This window comes from Triticum dicoccoides, chromosome 3A (assembly GCF_002162155.2).
Source record: "Triticum dicoccoides isolate Atlit2015 ecotype Zavitan chromosome 3A, WEW_v2.0, whole genome shotgun sequence".
Lineage (NCBI taxonomy): Eukaryota > Viridiplantae > Streptophyta > Magnoliopsida > Poales > Poaceae > Triticum > Triticum dicoccoides.
Window position 1 is genome coordinate 586,746,457 of NC_041384.1, and position 13,667 is coordinate 586,760,123.

Here is a 13,667-nt window from a genome sequence, read left to right on the forward strand (position 1 = left end):
GCACTTCTGAACTCCGAGATGGCAATGGTAAGCCACGACGCAATAAACACAAACGTCGCAATGACAATGAAAGAACGCAAGACACGGCGGTCAACGCCGGATTCAGAGGCTCCAAACCCGGTCAACGAAAAAAGTCATTCAAGGCAAATAGAGACGGACCATCCGATCTAGACAAAATATTGGATCGGCCCTGCCAGATTCACGGCACCCCCGATAAACCAGCTACTCACACCAACAGAAGTTGTTGGGCCTTCAAACAAGCCGGCAAGCTTAATTCCGAACACAAAGGGAAGGGGCCGCCCAGTGATACGTCCATTTTGCATCATGCTTTTATATCGATATTTATTGCATTATGGGCTGTTATTTCACTTTATGTCACAATACTTATGGCTATTCTCTCTTATTTTACAACTCCACGGAACATCTTAAAATAAATAAAGAAAAATCCTCGCCAAAGATGAAGGCCAGGGGGCCCACACCCTGCTCACGAGGGTGGGGGCGCCCCCCCCCTAGGGCGTGCCCCCTACCTCATGGGCCCCCTGGTGGCTCTCCGACGTCCATCTTCTCCTATATGAGGTCTTTCGATTAGAAAAAAACTAGAAGGAACTTTTCGGGACGAGACTCCGCCGCCATGAGGCGGAACCTTGGCGGAACCAATCTAGAGCTCCGGTAGAGCTGTTCTGCTGGGGATACTTCCCTCCGGGAGGGGGAAATCATCACCATCGTCATCACCAACGCTCCTCTCATCGGGAGAGGGCAATCTCCATCAACATCTTCACCACCACCATCTCATCTCCAAACTCTAGTTCATCTCTTGTATCCAATTCTCGTCTCAAAGTCCGGGATTGGTGCTAGTAGTTGCTAGTAGTGTTGATTACTCCTTGTAGTTGATGCTAGTTGGTTTATTTGGTGGAAGATCATATGTTCAGATCCTATATGCATATTACCCCTCTGATTATGAACATGAATATGCTTTGTGAGTAATTACGTTCGTCCCTGAGGACAAGGGAGAAGTCTTGCTATTAGTAGTCATGTGAATTTGGTATTCGTTTGATATTTTGATAAGATGTATGTTGTCTAGCCTCTAGTGGTGTTATGTGAACGTCGACTACATAACACTTCACCATTATTTGGGCCTAGAGGAAGGCATTGGGAAGTAATAAGTAGATGATGGGTTGTTAGAGTGACAGAAGCTTAAACCCTAGTTTCTGCGTTGCTTCGTAAGGGACTGATTTGGATCCATATGTTTCATGCCATGGTTAGGTTTACCTTAATACTTTTGTTATAGTTGCGGATGCTTGCAATAGAGGTTAATCATAAGTGGGATGCTTGTTCAAGTAAGAACATCACCCAAGCACCGGTCCACCCACATGTCAAATTATCAAAGTACCGAACGCGAATCATATGAAAGTGATGAAACTAGCTTGACGATATTCCCATGTGTCCTCGGGAGCGCTTTTCCTTATATAAGAGTTTGTCCAGGCTTGTCCTTTTCTACAAAAAGGATTGGGCCACCTTGCTGCACTTTATTTACATTTGTTACTTGTTGCTCGTTACAAATTATCTTATCACAAAACTATCTGTTACCACTTATTTCAGTACTTGCAGAGAATACCTTGCTGAAAACCGCTTATCATTTCCTTCTGCTCCTTGTTGGGTTCGACACTCTTACTTATCGAAAGGACTACGATAGATCCCCTATACTTGTGGGTCATCAAGACTCTTTTCTGGCGCCGTTGCCGGGGAGTGTAGTGCCTTTGGTAGGTGGAATTTGGTAAGGAAAAATTTATATAGTGTGCTGAAATTTACTGTCACTTGTTACTATGGAAAGTAATTCTCCGAGGGGCTTGTTCGGGGTATCTTCACCCCGTCCAGTAGAGCAAAGAGTTGCTCCTCAACCTACTGAACCTATTGAAAATAAAACTCCTTTTGAATTTCCTTTGGTATGATGGAAAAACTGCTAGCTAACCCTTTTACAGGAGATGGAACAAAGCATCTTGATGAGCACTTAATATATGTGGATGAAGTTTGTGGATTATTTAAGCTTGCAGGTATACCTGATGATGTTGCTAAGAAGAAGGTCTTCCCTTTATATTTGAAGGGAGACGCATTGATATGGTATAGGCTATGCGATGATATGAGATCGTGGAACTATAAAAGATTGAAGTTGGAATTTCATCAAAAGTATTACCCTATGCATCTTGTTCATCGTGATCGCAATTATATATATAATTTCTGTCCTCGCGAAGGAGAAAGCATCGCTCAAGCTTGGGGGAGGCTTAAATCAATGTTATTTTCATGCCCCAATCATGAGCTCTCGAGAGAAATAATTATGCAAAGTTTTTATGCTCGGCTTTCTAAAAACAATCGAACCATGCTCGATACTTCTTGTGCTGGCTCTTTTATGATGAAGACTATTGAATTCAGATGGAATTTATTGGATAGAATTAAACACAACTCTGAAGATTGGGACCTCGACAAAGGTAAGGAGTCAGGTATGACACCTAAGTTTGATTGTGTTAAATCTTTTATGGATACCGATATTTTCCGTAAGTTTAGCACTAAATATGGACTTGACTCTGAGATAGTAGCTTCTTTCTGTGAATCTTTTGCTACTTATGTTGATCTCCCTAAGGAGAAGTGGTTTAAATATCATCCTCCCATAGAAGTAAAAGTAGATGCACCTATTAAAGTTGAAGAAAAGACTGTCACTTATAATGATCCTATTGTTCCTACTTCTTATGTTGAGAAACCACTTTTCCCTGTTAGAATAAAGGATCATGCTAAAGCTTCAACTGTTGTTCGTAAAAGCAATATTAGAGCTTATACACCTCCTGAGCAAGTTAAAGTAGAACCTAATATTGCTATTGTTAAAGATCTCTTGTCTGATAATATTGATGGGCATGTTATTCAGTTCGAAGGTGAAACTGCTAGAATTGCTAAGCCTTGTGATAAAGATAAACATAGACCTGTGGTAGGCGTGCCTATTATTTCTGTTAAAATAGGAAATCATTGCTATCATGGCTTATGTGATATGGGTGCGAGTGCTAGTGTTATACCACATACTTTATACGAAGAGATTAAGAATGAAATTGCACCTGCTGAGTTAAAAGGTATTGATGTCACAATTAAACTTGTCAATAGAGATACTATTTCACCAATTGGAATTGTTAGATATGTTGAAGTCTTGTGTGGGAGAACTAAATATCCTGCTGATTTTCTTGTTCTTACTTCTCCGCAAGATAGCTTTTGTCCCATTATATTTGGTAGACCCTTCTTGAACATTGTTAATGCTAGGATAGATTGCAAATAGAATGTTGTTACTATTGGCTTGGATGATATGGTTCATGAGTTTAATTTCTCTAAATTTAGTAAACAACATTGTGAGGAAGAATTACCTAGTAAGGATGAAATTATTGGTCTTGCTTCTATTGCCGTACCTCCTAGTGATCCTTTAGAACACTATTTGCTAGACCATGAAAATGATATGTTCATGAATGAAAGAAGGGAAATAGATGAAGTATTCTTTAAACAGGAACCTATTCTGCAACACAATTTGCCTGTTGAAATTTTAGGGGATCCTCCTCCACCCAAGGGTGATCCCGTGTTTGAGCTTAAACCATTGCCTGATAATCTTAAATATGCTTATCTTGATGAAAAGAAGATATATCCTGTTATTATTAGTCCTAACCTTTCAGAGCATGAAGAAGAAAGATTATTGAAAACTCTGAAGAAGCACCGTGCTGCTATTGGATATACTCTCGATGATCTTAAGGGCATTAGTCCCACTCTATGTCAACATAAAATAAATTTGGGAGCAGATGCCAAACCAGTTCGTGATCCTCAATGACATCTGAATCCTAAAATGAAAGGAGTGGTGAGAAAAGAAATACCAAAGCTTCTGGAGGCAGGTATAATCTATCATGTTGCTGATAGTGAGTGGGTAAGTCATGTCCATTGTGTCCCTAAGAAGGGAGGTATTATTGTTGTTCCTAATGATAAAGATGAATTGATCCCACAAAGAATTATTACAGGTTATAGGATGGTAATTGATTTCCATAAATTAAATAAGGCTACTAAGAAAGATCATTACCCCTTACCTTTTATTGATCAAATGCTAGAAAGATTATGCAAACATACACACTATTGCTTTCTAGATGGTTATTCTGGTTTCTCTCAAATACCGGTGTCGGCTAGAGATCAATCAAAGACTACTTTTACATGCCCTTTTGGTACATTTGCTTATAGATGTATGCCTTTTGGTTTATGTAATGCACCTGCTACCTTTCAAAGATGCATGATGGCTATATTCTCTGACTTTTGTGAAAAGATTTGTGAGGTTTTCATGGACGATTTTTCCATCTATGGTTCCTCTTTTGATGATTGCTTGAGCAATCTTGATCGAGTTTTGCAGAGATGTGAAGAAACTAATCTTGTCTTGAATTGGGAAAAGTGCCACTTTATGGTTAATGAAGGTATTGTCTTGGGGCATAAAGTTTCTGAAAGAGGTATTGAAGTTGATAAAGCCAAGGTCGATGCTATTGAAAAGATGCCATGTCCCAAGGACATCAAAGGTATAAGAAGTTTCCTTGGTCACGCCAGATTTTACAGGAGGTTCATTAAGGACTTCTCAAAAATTTCTCGGCCTCTGACTAATTTATTGCAAAAAGATATACCATTTGTCTTTGATGATGATTGTGTAGAAGCATTTGAAATACTTAAGAAAGCATTAGTCTCTGCACCTATTGTTCAGCCACCTGATTGGAATTTACCCTTTGAAATTATGTGTGATGCTAGTGATTATGCTGTAGGTGCTGTTCTAGGGCAAAGAGTTGATAATAAATTAAATGTTATTCATTATGCTAGTAAGACTCTAAACAATGCTCAAAGAAAGTATGCTACTACTGAAAAAGAGCTTTTAGCAGTTGTATTTGCTTGTGATAAGTTTAGACCTTATATTGTTGATTCTAAAGTAACTATTCACACTAATCATGCTGCTATTAAATACCTTATTGGAAAAGAAAGATGCTAAACCTAGACTTATTAGATGGGTTCTCTTGCTACAAAAATTTGATTTGCATATTGTTGATAGAAAGGGAGCTGAGAACCCCGTTGCAGACAACTTGTCTAGGTTAGAGAATGTTCTTGATGACCCACTACCTATTAATGATAGCTTTCCTGATGAACAATTAAATGTTATAAGTACTTCTCGTAGTACTCCATGGTATGCTGATTATGCTAATTATATTGTTGCTAAGTTTATACCACCTAGCTTCACATACCAGCAAAAGAAAAAGTTTTTCTATGATTTAAGACATTACTTTTGGGATGACCCACATCTTTATAAAGAAGGAGTAGATGGTGTTATTAGACATTGTGTACCTGAGCATGAACAAGAACAGATCCTACGCAAGTGTCATTCCGAGGCTTATGGAGGACACCACGCTGGAGATAGAACTGCACATAAGGTATTGCAATCTGGTTTTTATTGGCCTACTCTCTTCAAGGATGCCCGTAAGTTTGTCTTGTCTTGTGATGAATGTCAAAGAATTGGTAATATTAGTAGACGTCAAGAAATGCCTATGAATTATTCTCTTGTTATTGAACCGTTTGATGTTTGGGGCTTTGATTATATGGGACCTTTTCCTGCCTCTAATGGATACACACATATTTTAGTTGTTGTTGATTACGTTACTAAGTGGGTAGAAGCTATTCCAACTAGTAGTGCTGATCATAACACTTCTATTAAAATGCTTAAAGAAGTTATTTTTCTGAGGTTTGGAGTCCCTAGATATTTAATGACTGATGGTGGTTCACACTTTATTCATGGTGCTTTCCATAAAATGCTTGCTAAATATGATGTTAATCATAGAATTGCATCTCCTTATCACCCTCAGTCTAGTGGTCAAGTAGAGTTGAGCAATAGAGAGCTCAAATTAATTTTGCAGAAGACTGTTAATAGGTCTAGGAAGAATTGGTCCAAGAAACTTGATGATGCATTATGGGCTTATAGAACTGCATACAAAAATCCTATGGGTATGTCTCCGTATAAAATGGTTTATGGAAAAGCATGTCACTTACCTCTCGAACTAGAACATAAGGCGTATTGGGCTATTAAAGAGCTCAACTATGATTTTAAACTTGCCGGTGAGAAGAGGTTATTTGATATTAGCTCACTTGATGAATGGAGAACCCAAGCTTATGAAAATGCCAAGTTGTTTAAAGAAAAAGTTAAAAGATGGCATGACAAAAGGATACAAAAGCATGAGTTTAATGTAGGTGATTATGTATTGCTATACAACTCTCGTTTAAGATTTTTTGCAGGAAAACTTCTCTCTAAATGGGAAGGCCCCTATGTTATCGAAGAGGTCTATCGTTCCGGTGCCATAAAGATCAACAACTTTGAAGGCACAAATCCGAAGGTGGTAAACGGTCAAAGAATTAAACATTATATCTCAGGTAATCCCATAAATGTTGAAACCAATATTATTGAAACCGTAACCCCGGAGGAATACATAAGGGACACTTTTCGGAATGTTTCAGACCCCGAAAAGGAATAGGTATGTGGTACGGTAAGTAAACCGACTCCAAAACAATCTTTAAGGAAATATTTCTCTGTTTTGGAATATTTAGAAAAATAGAAAAATAAGTAGCAGTCCTGGAAGGACACGAGGGCCCCACGAGGGTGGTGGGCGCGCCCTACCCCCCTGGGCGCGCTCCCCTACCTCGTGAGCACCTCGCATGCCTTCCGGACTCCGTTTTCTTGCACGATACGTATTTTGGTCGATAAAAATCCATTATATAGCCTCCCGAAGGTTTTGACTCCCGTATCACGCAAACCTCCTCTATTCTTGTTTCGAGCTGTTTTTCTGACAGATCTAGGTTATCATGACGGCCCCAAGCGCCTCCAAGGACAAGTTCTTCGAGAAGGTCATCAACCCTTACCTCGCGGAGGTGCTGTGACACCCTCAAACCATTGAGTTGCGTGATGGGTTGTTGCACATCCGCGATGAAGAGGGACCAAAGGGGACCGGAAGCATGGAGATGAGGCTCAAAGCAGTGGAGCAACAAGTTTTCAAGTGCCAAGGGATGGTAGAACGTGGACTCAACTCTAACCACATGATGATCGTGGAGTTCACTAGCAACCACAAGTTGGATGCTGACAACATCGGGGAGACTATCTTCAAGCTTCATGAGAAGATCGAGCACCTCCAAGCCCAAATCTATGACCTGCAAAACCAAAACTGTGAGTATGAATATAGATTCAAAAGGATGAGTCTGGCTGCAGATTCGAGGATCCCGGAGGCTCGATCATCTTTCTATGATGGAGAACCTATGCCTTGGAAGATGGACGCAAGGCCCGCATCATCTACAACACCTCCCCCTTCTTCACCGACAAAGGAGATATAATCACATGGGTATGGGCACTCCCTTTGGCAACTGCCAAGCTTGGGGGAGGTGCCCCGGTATCGTATCACAATCACAACTCTTATCTTTACCGTTTTTCTTAGTTCGATCCTATTAGTAGTATCTTGATTTAGTAGAATAAAGTTTATGGCATGATCTAGTTTTGAGTTTGCTTTATGATCTCTCTTTGTAATCGAGCCCGTGAGTTATATATAATAAAGATTAGTGTTGAGTCAAGGGCCTGATTATTTTGCCATGATCTTGGGTGAATAAAAGAAAAGAGAAAAAGAAAAAAAAGAAAAAAAGTTCATATTGATCTTATTGAGAGTAAGGACTTCACATAGAAAGGTATGATGATTAAAAGTTGTTGGGAGTTGGCAGACATAGCTTTGGTCATTGTTGCAATTAATAGGAAGTAATAAGGAAAGAGAGGTTTTCACATATAGATATATTATCATTGACATCTTTTATGATTGGGAGCACTCATTAAAATATGACATGCTAAAGGGTTGATGTTGGACAAGGAAGACAACGTAATGAGTTATGTCTTTCTTATATCTGAGATAAAGTATGTTGTCATGGATCCTCTAACTTGTTGAGCTTGCCTTTACCCCTCATGCTAGCCAAATTCTCAGCACCAAGTAGAAATACTACTTGTGCTTCCAAATACCCTTAAACCAGTTTTGCCATGAGAGTCCACCATATCTACCTATGGATTGAGTAAGATCCTTCAAGTAAGTTGTCATCGGTGCAAAGCAATAAAAATTGCTCTAAATATGTATGATTGATTGGTGTGGGAGAAATAAGCTTTATACGATCTTGTGATGTGGAAGTAATAAAAGCGACAGACTGCATAATAAAGGTTCATATCACAAGGGGCAATATAAAGTGACGTTCTTTCGCATTGAGATTTTATGCATCCAACCATAAAAGCGCATGGCAACCTCTTCTTCCCTCTGCGAAGGGCCTATCTTTTATTATTATCTTCTATCTTATGCAAGAGTCACGGTGATCTTCACCTTTCCCTTTTCATTTTATCCTTTGGCAAGCTCAGCATGTTGGAAAGAACATGATATATATATATATATATATATATATATATATATATATATATATATATATATATATATATATAATTGGATGTAGGGGAGCATGAACCATTATTGTTGACATTACCCTTGAGGTAAAAGGTTGTGGGGCAAAAATATAAGCCCCTATCTTTCTCTGTGTCCGACTAAAACTCCGTAACCACAAGTATTGCGTGAGTGTTAGCAATTATGGAGGACTAAATGATAGTTGAGTATGTGGACTTGCTTTTTAGCTCTGACATAGACTCTTTCCGATGTTATGATAAATTGCAATTGCTTCAATGACTGAGATTATAGTTTGTCGGAGCCCAATAAGGTTTATGATTTATACTTTTGCATTGTGAATAGATCATCACTTGAACATAAGTAATCATATGACAAAATCTATATATGTTGCTATTATGAGAATAATCATGATGCCTTCATGTCCGTATTTTATTTTTGTCGATGCCTCTACCTCTAAACATGAGGACATATTTATTGTTATCGGCTTTTCACTTGAGGGCAAGCGAGGTCTAAGCTTGGGGAGTTGATACGTCCATTTTGCATCATGCTTTTATATCGATATTTATTGCATTATGGGTTGTTATTTCACTTTATGTCACAATACTTATGGCTATTCTCTCTTATTTTACAAGGTTTACATAAGGAGGGGGAATACTGGCAGCTGGAATTCTGGGCTGGAAAAGGAGCAAATATTAGAGACCTATTCTGCGCAACTCCAAAAGTCCTGAAACTCCACGGAACATCTTAAAATAAATAAAGAAAAATCCTCGCCAAAGATGAAGGCCAGGGGGCCCACACCCTGCTCACGAGGGTGGGGGCGCGCCCCCTACCTCGTGGGCCCCCTGGTGGCTCTCCGACGTCCATCTTCTCCTATATGAGGTCTTTCAATGAGAAAAAAAACTAGAAGGAACTTTTTGGGATGAGACTCCGCCGCCACGAGGCGGAACCTTGGCGGAACCAATCTAGAGCTCCGGCAGAGCTGTTCTGCTGGGGATACTTCCCTCCGGGAGGGGGAAATCATCACCATCGTCATCACCAATGCTCCTCTCATCGGGAGAGGGCAATCTCCATCAACATCTTCACCACCACCATCTCATCTCCAAACCCTAGTTCATCTCTTGTATCCAATTCTTGTCTCAAAGTCCGGGATTGGTGCTAGTAGGTTGCCAGTAGTGTTGATTACTCCTTGTAGTTGATGCTAGTTGGTTTATTTGGTGGAAGATCATATGTTTAGATCCTATATGCATATTATTACCCCTCTGATTATGAACATGAATATGCTTTGTGAGTAATTACGTTCGTTCCTGAGGACAAGGGAGAAGTCTTGCTATTAGTAGTCATGTGAATTTGGTATTCGTTTGATATTTTGATAAGATGTATGTTGTCTAGCCTCTAGTGGTATGTGAACATCGACTACATAGCACTTCACCATTATTTGGGCCTAGAGGAAGGCATTGGGAAGTAATAAGTAGATGATGGGTTGCTAGAGTGACAGAAGCTTAAACCCTAGTTTATGCGTTGCTTCGTAAGGGGCTGATTTGGATCCATATGTTCCATGCTATGGTTAGGTTTACCTTAATACTTTTGTTGTAGTTGCGGATGCTTGCAATAGAGGTTAATCATAAGTGGGATGCTTGTTCAAGTAAGAACATCACCCAAGCACCGGTCCACCCACATATCAAATTATCAAAGTATCGAACGTGAATCATATGAACGTGATGAAAACTAGCTTGACAATATTCCCATGTGTCCTCGGGAGCGCTTTTCCTATTATAAGAGTTTGTTCCGGCTTGTCCTTTGCTACAAAAAGGATTGGGCCACCTTGTTGCACTTTATTTACTTTTGTTACTTGTTGCTCGTTACAATTTACCTTATCACAAAACTATCTGTTACCACTTATTTCAGTACTTGCAGAGAATACCTTGCTGAAAACCGCTTATCATTTCCTTCTGCTCCTCGTTGGGTTCTACACTCTTACTTATCTAAAGGACTACGATAGATCCCCTATACTTATGGATCATCACCCAACGATAGCTATGACGAAGAGACTCGCCAGCCGAATACCGAGGGTCAGAAGCAATTTCCAGCCGAAGTAAAAAACTGTAAACATGGTATACCGTGACACACCCCTGCAGGGGAACGCAGGCGTGCACTATGGGACGCATACTCCATAGAGCCGTTCCCCCAAAATTTCTCCATATCCACCCCGAAGGTTCGGCCGCCACAGTCGAAGTACCATGCGGACTCATCAAGCCGCATTACTGATCGACCATTTAAACCGCCGACCTCTATTAACTGGGACCGATCAATCTCAGAGCTGGATTAGCAGTTCGGCCTCCGTCGTTTGCCTCATATACGCACGAAGTTTGTACCATGCGTACATAATTGGGTACTTAAAATACCCTGGTCATCGGCAAAGGCACAATACGGACAAGCCTACAAGCTCTCTCATAGCCTTCTCTTCTTTTCTTTTCTAACTATTTTTTTATCTTTCATCACAGGTGGTTCAAAGACCGGTCATCTCACATACTCTATCGGAGTTCGGCTTCGTTCACCTACCCAAATGCTATTCCTATTGAGGAGTCATTTCACCGAGGCAAGGCGGTGCAGACGTGTGACAGGAGGTCTGAGTAACTCTCAGTAGACCACACTCTCTATTTAGAGCCTGTAAAGTGCCTTCTCCCTCAGCCATCGACCACCGGCATGTCAAATAGCCTCGGTCATGGCGTTATTATCTGTAAAATGGCAATTGACGCATCAATCAAGTTCCAGTGAACATAATCCGTATTCAGTATTCACCTTTTTCTAAAAGAAATGAATTTTGCTTCTTCGGTTGTTTCACACATGCACCTCGGCACAAATCGCCAGGGGCTCAATACGGGAACAAATAAATTGCCGGCAAGTCCGAACAGCTTTATAGCACACTTTGGCGTCACGAGTTCGGCCTTATATGCATTAGCTCCGAATCATGTCTTTGGTCAATAGTTGGGTTGCTCGGCTCCTGTGCTTACTACCTTACGTTTCACTCTATCGGCTAGGGCAGTAAAGGGAGAACTACTACGATTGTGTCCTGGTTTACCCAGATGAGCACCTTAGTAGAGAAAGCCAAAAACTGACTATCATGATGCGGCGAGAGCTGGTCAACCACTCGATGACTTATCAGAATCTTTCGCGATTCCTTCTGTATTACACGAAGGACCGTTCTTCCGGTCACCTATGTAATGCACCGTATTCGGATAGCTGTGTACATACTAGGGGCTATATCGTAGACCCATCGGCCATCGTCAAACTCCTATGGCTAAGTGAAAGTGTTAAAGCCCTATAGTCCGATTGCCTAGTTCGCCGCATTGACACCTCCTTCACGGACCAAGACGTTGGGTCAAGAGTGATCAAGTGCTTTTTCGAACACCCCCATATTTTATGCGAGGGGGCTGAAGCCGACGACTGTAAACTTTCAGATTATACAAAAACGGCCGCACGGAGGAGCCAAAACTTTTAAGCATAGCCTTAAAATATCATAATATTGTTTTTACAAATTTGGTACATTCACTCGAAGACCATATCCTTTGAGCATGGAACCTCTATCAAGCGGGCACCCTCTAGGACGTCTTCAAAATAATGCTCTGGCGGGTGTTTGTCCTTGCCCCCGGGCGGACTCTTCGTTGCAACATCGGCAACATTCATCTTCGCCTGATACGTTTTGACACGGGCAAAGGCCATCCGTGCACCTTCAATGCACACTGATCGCTTCACGGCGTCGAAACGCGGCACCACATTCATAAGTCACTGCACCAAACCGAAATAACTATTCGGAATTGGCTTAGTCGGCCACAGCCAGACCACAACGTCCTCCATGGCAGAACCGGATATCTTGTGGAGTTCAGCCCACTGGGACATCTGTTCGTTCAGCAACAGCGGGCGCTTTGGCGTGCCGAATTGCGTCCAGAAAAGCCTCTCCGTTGCATACCCTTCTTGCACTTGGTAAAATTGCGCTGCATCGGAGGTGCTCTTCGGCAAGTCCAAGAATGCATCTGGAGAACTCCACATTCGATTAAGCGGGGCATACTTTGGATCGCCGAATTTAGTCTGTAATAAGAAAGGCTTACCAGCCGCTATCTCCCCAGCTTGCCAGATCTCCTCCCGAGCCGCCCTAGACTTAGATCGTGCTTCCCTCGCCTCTTGTACAACATTATCAAGATCGGTCATTTTGGCTTTGTTATCCCTCTCGAGGAATTCGCACCGGACAGTGGCTTCCTTTAGCTCACGCGCCATGATAGACATTCTCTCCTCGCACTGGCGCCGAGCAGCCTGTTCAGCTTTTAACTCATCAGTTGCCTTCTCGGCAGCCACAATACTCATCCGGGCTTGCTCCTTGGCTCGGACAAGTTCAGCCCGAAGGGCCTCCACCGCGGCAGCACTATCTGCAGTTATGCACTTCTCAGTATATAATAATTAGCTTCGTGCTCATATTATTATACATACATACACTGACCGCCTCAAAACATACCTTGAGCCTCGTCGAGCCGCCTGTTAATAAGAACGATGTCGTCATCCGCCACATTAAGCTTCTGCTCCAGATCTGCAACCTTTGCAGCGTGGGCAGTCGTCATGGATGTAACAGCCTGTGTTCCAATTAATTTGATTATTTCCTGGTCATATCTTTTTCGATCCTCTGATTGCCTTCCTTTGGACGCCAACCAGAGTCTTAGGGGCTACTATCCATACACAGGTGCATTTTGCATATAGAGCACAATAAAAAACATTACATTACGTACCTCGGAGCCTCTTAGCAGGCCCGTGAAAGCTTCATTCAATCCGCTTTTCGCGGACATAATCCTCTCAACCACCGTACCCATTAAGGTACGATGTTCCTCTGAGACGGACGAATATCGCAACATGTCCATCAGGGTATCCGGCGCCTCCGGATCCCGGGAAGTAGTTGTGGGAGTATGGACTCCCTTTGAAGGGATATGTTTGTCTGACCCTAGAGCCGTCTCCGGCTGTAAACCGGATAGTCCTGGGCCTTTATTGTTGGCCCCCGTAGGGACCGTACTTCCCGGGCCATGGGTGATCGAAGTTTCACCTTGGGGTGTTGTCTTCATTTTCCCCTGCACCACTTGTTGATCGGGAGAGATCCTCCGGGACGACACCTCAAATTCGTCCGCC